The sequence below is a fragment of the Schistocerca piceifrons genome, chromosome 3 (genome assembly GCF_021461385.2).
Source record: "Schistocerca piceifrons isolate TAMUIC-IGC-003096 chromosome 3, iqSchPice1.1, whole genome shotgun sequence".
Taxonomy (NCBI): domain Eukaryota; kingdom Metazoa; phylum Arthropoda; class Insecta; order Orthoptera; family Acrididae; genus Schistocerca; species Schistocerca piceifrons.
Window position 1 is genome coordinate 50,425,570 of NC_060140.1, and position 8,277 is coordinate 50,433,846.

Below are 8,277 nucleotides of genomic sequence, written 5' to 3' on the forward strand. Positions count from 1 at the left end.
CCGGCGGAACTTTACAGAGTAAGAATGTAATTATGATTTTTTCGGTTTGCTACACTACTTACGTTTGGTTTTGTGAAAATGTCTCCATAAAAGTGAAAAAACTTCTAATACACAATCACCAAAACGTACAACACAAAACAAAGACCAATGAAACGGCCCTCAGAAGTGTGATACGTTGACCGTCGCTGTGGGAACATGTCAGCACAGTGGCGTCATGTCGATCTTCTATCGCATTCAGTGAATCCGCACATAAGGTGTATTTCGGTCAACTCCTTGCCACTAAGGTTATCCATACTGCTGTGCATTTCCGTTAATGTACTATCATCGCTGCTTGAAAAACGAACCCCTAACACAACCCAGCAGTACTGAATGCCGGCTTGAGGACAAAGACCAAAGTGGGCATTAGTGACGTCAGTAGCAGGTACCATAAATGAATGAAACAAGTGTTTCCAAAGAACACACAGCGAACTTCGTCGACATGTGCGCTATTATGTGGTTATTTTCACAGCGTTACCGTTGCAAAGATAATGGGGATAACAAATCACACAAGTAGTAATTACTTTTTAAGTAACCATCAGAGACCACAAGGCTCTGATAGCAACAAAATACTCAATAAATATCCTTGATCAACCTCCAGTGTTAGAAAACAATACTGACAAAGTTGAACAGGTTGTAGAGGGTATTGTAGTCTGGGAACATTACCAACGACGCTACACAGCATCAAACTCACCGGCGCCGGCGCCTGCTGCTGGGCCACCCTTCAGGCAGCAAACGTGGCTTCGTATGCTGATGGAGCACAGCTAGAATTTCTCACAATGTTGTTTGTTCTTCAGACACTGCGACTGTTTGGTCATGACCGCCAGAGGAGAAGATGGAGGTAGCTGCTGCCCAGTCAGGCGTTGCGTCATGTGAATACAATGCTCTGTTGCCTCGGTGGATGACTGCTTCGAACACACAGTTCCATCTGCAGTTTGTATTTCTTCTGAAATTCTCTAAATTCTCCATTGTTTTTCGTTATGCAGGAAAAAATAAACTGCAAATTGAAATCCATTGAATTGATAGCAGACTAATCCTGTCCACCCAGATGCTGGCTCCGTCTTCTCCAATGGAGACCGCGGAAGTCAGTAACGGTCAGTGATTAACAAAGAACATTGTGAGGCATTCCGCCTACAGTCCCACAGCATACGAGGTCACTTTCTGCGTCGAAGAGTTGGCCTAATCGCAGGCGCCAGCGCCTATGACTTTGACGCTCTACAGCGTCATTGGATAACGTTTCTAACCACTGTTTCCTACCTTCGATTTGTTTCTCAACACACCCTCTACAAAACCCTTAAAGTCTGTCGCAACAATTATGGGGCACCCTACGCGCGCTCGCGCCTGTGTGTGTGTGTGTGTGTGTGTGTGTGTGTGTGTCCACATATACAGGAGCCTCTAAAATTCCCCTTACATAATTCTAGGATGTGTGCAGGGGACTGAGTAGACAATAATTTGAACTGGAACTCATGTCCAGTACAGTACCGTTTTCTTGGTACGTCAATTTAAAAACATGCCTGCTAGGTAGGCATGCAATAGGGCAGTCATGGTGGGATGCTTATGTCTGATCGGCTGACGTCATTTGACCTCAGTCCTACCTCTCTGACGTGGTTGTAGACACATTCACGTGTCTATTAGTGTTAGAAAATTGTTGAGTACAGAATAAACTGACGTTATCCTTCTGTATGGCGAAGCTCGCTCGTTGCCTTTGTCAAGACCGTTATACACAACCTCACACGCCATCACATAGCCTTCTCGCCACAATTACGCAACGGCATCGAGGAAGCGATACCTTCCAGGAGATACGGTTGGTAGAGTTGTGGTCTGTGCAGGATACATTGCAGAGAGACAAGATGTGATAGAGCTCAAGTACCAAAACATCATTTGTAGATACAATGTTTTCCGCGAATTTGGTAGTCGCCACACAGAACCTCACTTTTAGTGGATCAGAATGCTAACCCTCTTTTTAAAAGGTCAAAAGTACTTTAGCTGCGAACAACAATGTCTGTGAAAACTGGTTAAGTTTCCTTGATGTTTCTTTGGCTATTAATCAGTGGGACTGTGAAAGAAGTGATGCACTGGATCACGCCTAATAAATTACTTCTAAAAGATGCCGCATTACGAACATGTTTTGGAACTGTTGTAGCACGGAAGCGGTGCGGCGGTACGACGGTACGTTTCCGGACGTGAGAATTAATGTTCTAAATATTATCTATCATTACTTAGTCCCTTCAACAAGGCCTAGATGTTTGTAACGGGAATTTTAGAAAGCCATACAAGGTGTTCTTTTAACCGAAGACATTGAAATATCTCGAAAACTACACATAGGATATATATTCCAATTTGTTTGTCTCGGAGGGATTGTAGCGTACGAATCTACGGCAAAATCTACATACATTTTGTGTGAAGAATTTTCGTCATTTCGCCACAGATGGCTCTGTAATCGGAGAAACAGAAATGGGTGCACAGTCGTAATTTACGACACGCTAGTCAGTGGACCTTCAATATCTGGTGGCACGTTAGGCCTCGCTGACATCAGGGTTGAACAGGCCAGTATGTCATAAATTCTAATTCCAAATCCCATTTGCAACGTTGTTTACCTCCGACATATAAACCAGGGGACATTTCAACGGGGCCACAGTGATTGTGCAGCTAACTACGCCGCATCATAAGAGGCAGCAAGTGTCACGCAGACGTAGGACAGGTGGCGCCTTTAAACATTACCATCAGTGCGGAGTGTTTACTGCTTGCACAGCTGCTTATCATTTGAAGAACAGACATGCAAGTGGACGAGGAATGTTGCAACTACACAAGAAAAAATTGAAATGAGCCTGACTTACGAAGAATGTAGGAGAAATACTGTGGGTGCTGCTGCCTTGTATGACGAGCGTTTCAGAGAAAAATCTCGCTCTCGTTCGTACTTTTACAAGGCTGTGTACGCCTTTGTGTTTGGTGGCAGCGTAGAGACCGACAAAAGAAAACGAAGCAATCGTGTTACAGGAGAAGCTAATGGCAGCTATTAATTGGTCCGTTATGTCGCCAGGTTTGAGGTCACCCGATTTCCTCTCAGTATTAGGTGTACCAGCAAATGCGAAGGGGCGGTGAAGACACGATCGACCGAATCAGAAACTGCCGTGCCGACATTCCCACAGATATGCTTTCGTCCTGTATACTGTCATTTGGACTGCGGGTCACTACGTATGTTGAAGTCGGTGGGAGTACGTTTGAACACTTGCTCTAAATGCAAAAGTAGATTAGCGTACGCCTCGAGCCACACCCACAGTGGCGCGCCGAGTAGTCCCGTGTTCGATATGTTTGAGGAACACAGTGTTGCGAATGGGGTTTTGAATTAGAAGTTATGAAACACGCGCATGTCCTCACAGCATGCAGCTGGGGTCCCACGCCCCAATGGATATTCAAGGGCCGTTGAGTAGCATGTCGCAGATTACGATTGTGTATCCATTTCTATTCCTTCGTTCACAGCACCATCTGCGAAGGAAGTGCTTCAGACAAAACGTATGTGGATTTTGCCGTAGAATCGTAATATGGAATAAAAAATGGGGGCTCCCATTGAAGATTTCAGAGCTAACCCCAACACCCCAACCACGCAGGGGGTGGGGTGGCGTGTCGATTGTTGCACCGTTGGATGTCTCCCTCAGAGACAAACATTTCTGTAATGGATGTGTAGTTTTCGGGATATTTCAATGTCTTCAGTTAAAAATTATAAACTCATGGTCAGAAAATATTGAACACCTTAAACGACGAGAGATAAGACTTTCATATTCACAGAACATTTACATTAGTATGTTTTGCAGAAATGATTGGCATTTGAATCACCTCGGTTCAGCATGTGTCCTGTTCCCTAGTAGGTGTGATAGAATCGATGCGTATAAGGGGCCAACGGCGTCCTATGGTTCAGTCATCCACGCTGCATTCACCTGATTCAAAAGTTCATCTCTGGTGGTTGATATTGGATCCCAAGGAGGCGCTCGCCGTTGTACCACATCGCACACATTTTCGATCGGCGAAAGGTCTGTTGATCTGGCGGGCCAACGAAAAGGCTGACTTCCTGTCACACTAAGAAGGCATGTGTTTGTGCAGCAAAATCTGGTCCTGCATTGTCTTGCTGCTGACAAATGGCGTCTATGGTGTTGCGCAGAAAGGGTATGGCTACGGCTCGCAAGGCTCACGTAGGTCACGCTGGTCACAGTGCCCTTGACACGCACCAACTGTCATTTGTGGTTCTATCCAGTAGCGCCGTACACCATTAGGGCAGTACGTCTTGTGTGAACGCAGTCACTGTGATGCCACTTCCCCTGTCTGCGGGAACCAAAATGCGGCCACCATTTTCAAAGAAACAGAACGTATATTCGTCCGCAGACACTATCTGATGCCATTACTGTCCCCAGTGACGTCGTTCCACACACCATTGCCGTCTGGCATGCTCCTGCGCATTCGTCAAAGATAGGCGGAGCAGTCGACGACGCGCACGCAATCCTTGCCGTAATAAACGGCAACGGACTGCCAGCTGCGATAGAGTACGATGTGTTACACCGTTCCACTGTTGCGTCAGAGCCGAGGACGACGCAGATCTGTCCTTCAATGCCATTCGCATGAGGTTTTAACAGAATAGTAAAAGACGAAGATTAACTATGGCAGCACCTCCCTAGCCCGTACCAAAGTGCTACTCAGACACTGCGGGGTACAGATTATTCTTCGTCTATCAGCGCTCCTGTTAATACATATCGATTAAATAAATAACTCAATAGACTAATTTCGGAGCGCTATATCGAATGGGTATGTAAAATTCCACTTCTGAAACAATTTTTTCTGTAACAGGAAAGAAATCCAGGCTTTCCGTCGACGCTGTGTGTTGTAAGAAAGACGTGATGTGCAGGATATCTTCTGGCTGATTCCAGCTGCACACTGGAAAAAGAAATTCAAACTATTTGCCGAATAATCAGAGATAATGCGACTCATGGAATAGATACAAAATATATATACAGGGTGATCAGTAACAGTTTGAAACGACTGTAATAGTGTTGTAGGTTAGGTGGTGGTAAGAAATAATTGTTAAGAAAAACATTCTACATGTATCGGTGTGTCCCAGTTAATTCCATTCAAGGTAGTCAAACAGGCCACTGTGCTCCCGAATTCAAGTCACCCACCAGCGACAGTGTTGCAAAACGTGTTCATCGTTTGATTTCCTACAGCCGAACAAGAGAGCGATATGAAAATTGCTTGTGGGTCAGTAGTAAGGTTCGAACCCGTACCAAGGCGGAGTAATCTCGTGCTTTATCACCTATGGTGTGGCAACAAGTGACACTAATTGTGTCTGGCTAGCTGCTTGAATTTGCGCTCATAACGGCCTGATTGACTAATTTCAATACAAATTAAATCAGAAATGGTGCAGCACAACGAATGTTTTCTTAACAATTATTTCTCAGCACAACCTACCCTGCAACACCCTTACAAACATTTTTGGCAACACCGGGCACACTGGCAACAACGGAAAGGATGGAAAATAAAGAAATTTTACTCATTGTGCGTATTGCCCACTGTATAGCAGGTAGAATAGTAATTAAATCTGTAGGTGGTTTGGGGCTATACAGGGCACCGAATTTACTACGCAGAGCTACCACATCCAGCTGCTACGGTGCCTTTAATCCAGCTGGACACCGAATCGAACTCAACTTGGATGACGTGCATCACTCCACGATACTTCACCTCTACGACAGAGTTCATGAGTCAGAGTGGCTGGTGAGTGGTGCGCTGCTATTTTCAGTGGGTGGGAACGTTCTGGTCAGACAAGTAATCCAACACATTCTGTGTCGAGGTAGGTCAGGATAGCACGAGCAACATGTGGTCTTTGGTTATTTTGCTGAAAAATAACGTCCCTGAAACCTCGATATAGGGCACAGCTGTCGGTCTTATACGTCAGAAAGATAGCGAGTGCTGTCAAAATAACTTCCTCCGCAAACAGAGTCGATGGTGTGAAGCATCCAGTGGCTCTCCACACCACCAGATGATGAAGACAGATGCATTAGCCCAATGTTCATCCCCCTCGGAACTTCCCACACGGATACGACTGAAAAGACGAGGTGAAGCCACTGCTGGTGAAGTGTTGTTGTTAGACTTATCGGTGTTGGCGTTCTTTTCTCTGGTGTTTTGTCAAAATAAGCAGCAATGGTAGTCGCCGTGCCGGTAATATTCCAGACTGACTCGACCTTCCTTACGTCTCATGCGAATGCTCTAGGTCTCGCCATAATGTAGGGGTCAGTGATCGAAGTACAGCGGCATCAATCAATGGCATCACCAGTGGCCCCCTTGCTCCGGCTGGGTGTCGGTAGCCCGAATGTGTTTTGTAAGTCTCCCAAACGTAGCAGATCAGCTAGTGGCTGAAGCTGACGAAGGTGGTTGATCGGAGTATGAAGCTGTGAAGTAGAGGTTACGGTACGAAGTGATTGCTGTGCATATGCGCTTTGCAGTGTCTTCTGCTGCAAGCTTAATATGATTGGGTGAGCTCTGAATGCTAAGAGTTCTATCTCTATCTGAATTAAGTTTAGATGAACTAATGTTAAGAGTTTTTTAGGTCTATAAAAAATGATTTTACTACTATTTTTGTAAACAGCTACGCATTCGCCGGTGACTCACGCTTTTCAAAGGCGTAATTTGAGGCTCCCCTTGCCACCTGCAAGATATGGATCTCCAGGGTCCACCCCAAACGTTGCCTTTCAACGTTTGGCAGACAATAGCGCCCCTCGCCCAAAATCCTTCCTCACTCGTTTGCTACATGACGTGCTACCTGTTCTCTATCTGCAAAGTGGCGCTCGAGTGTCCCAGGGGAGCGTGCGGCAGTGACTGCTTCCGACCCACGGCTTTCTCAGAGTGATGAACCAGGGTTCCACACTGTGTCGGTGCTCGGCTCGTAGCCTGTAACAGCCTGTGTGCCGCCAAAACATTTCTCCTGTTTTCACCTAGCACGCAAGTCTGGTGTAGCTTACCACGAAACCTGACAATCACTTGTATATATGACATTCAAAGTATTTCTGTGACTACAATTAATTATGCAGCTCAAGAGTGGATCTACACTACTGGCCATTAAAATTGCTACACCACGAAGATGACGTGCTACAGACGCGAAATTTAACCGACACGAAGAAGATGATGTGATATGCTAATGAGGAAAGTTTCGAACCGATTTCTGATACACAAACAGCAGTTGACCGGTGTCGCCTGGTGAAACGTTGTTGTGATGTCTCGTGAAAGGAGGAGAAATGCGTACCATCACGTTTCCGACTTTGATAAAGGTCGGATTGTAGCCTATCGCGATTGCGGTTTATCGTATCGCGGCGTTGCTGGTCTTGCTGGTCGATATCCAATGACAGTTAGCAGAATATGGAGTCGGTGGGTTCAGGAGGGTAATACGGAACGCCGTGCTGGACCCCAACGGCTCGTATCTCTAGTAGTGGAGTTGACAGACACCTTATCCGCATGGCTGTAACGGATCGTGCAGCCACGTCTCGATCCCTGAGTCAACAGATTGGGACGTTTGCAAGACAACAACTATCTGCACGAACAGTTCGACGACGTTTGCAGCACCATGGACTGTCAGCTCGGAGACCATGGCTGAGGTTACCCTTGACGCTGCATCACGGACAGGAGCGCCTGCGATGGTGTACTCAACGACGATCCTGGGTGCACGAATGGCAAAACGTCATTTTTACGGATGAATCCAGGTTCTGTTTACAGCATCACGATGATCGCATCCGTCTTTGGCGACATCGCGGTGAACGCACATTAGAAGCGTGTATTCGTCATCGCCATACTGGCGAATCACCCGGCGTGGTGGTATGGGGTGCCATTGGTTACACGTCTCGGTCACCTCCTGTTCGCATTGGCGGCACTTTGAACAGTGGACGTTACATTTCGTATGTATTACGAGCCGTGGCTGTACCCTTCAGCAGATCCCTGCGAAACCCTAAATTTCAGCAGGATAAGGCACGACCGCAAGTTGCAGGTCCTGTACGGGCCTTTCTGGATACAGAAAATGTTCGACTGCTGCCCTGGCCAGCACATTCTCTAGATCTCTCACCAATTGAAAACGTCTGGTCAATGGTGGCCGAGCAACGGGTTCGTCACAATACGCCAGTCAATACTCTTGATGAACTGTGGTATCGTGTTGAAGCTGCATGGGCAGTTGTACCTGTACACGCCATCCAAGCTCTGTTTGACTAAATGCCC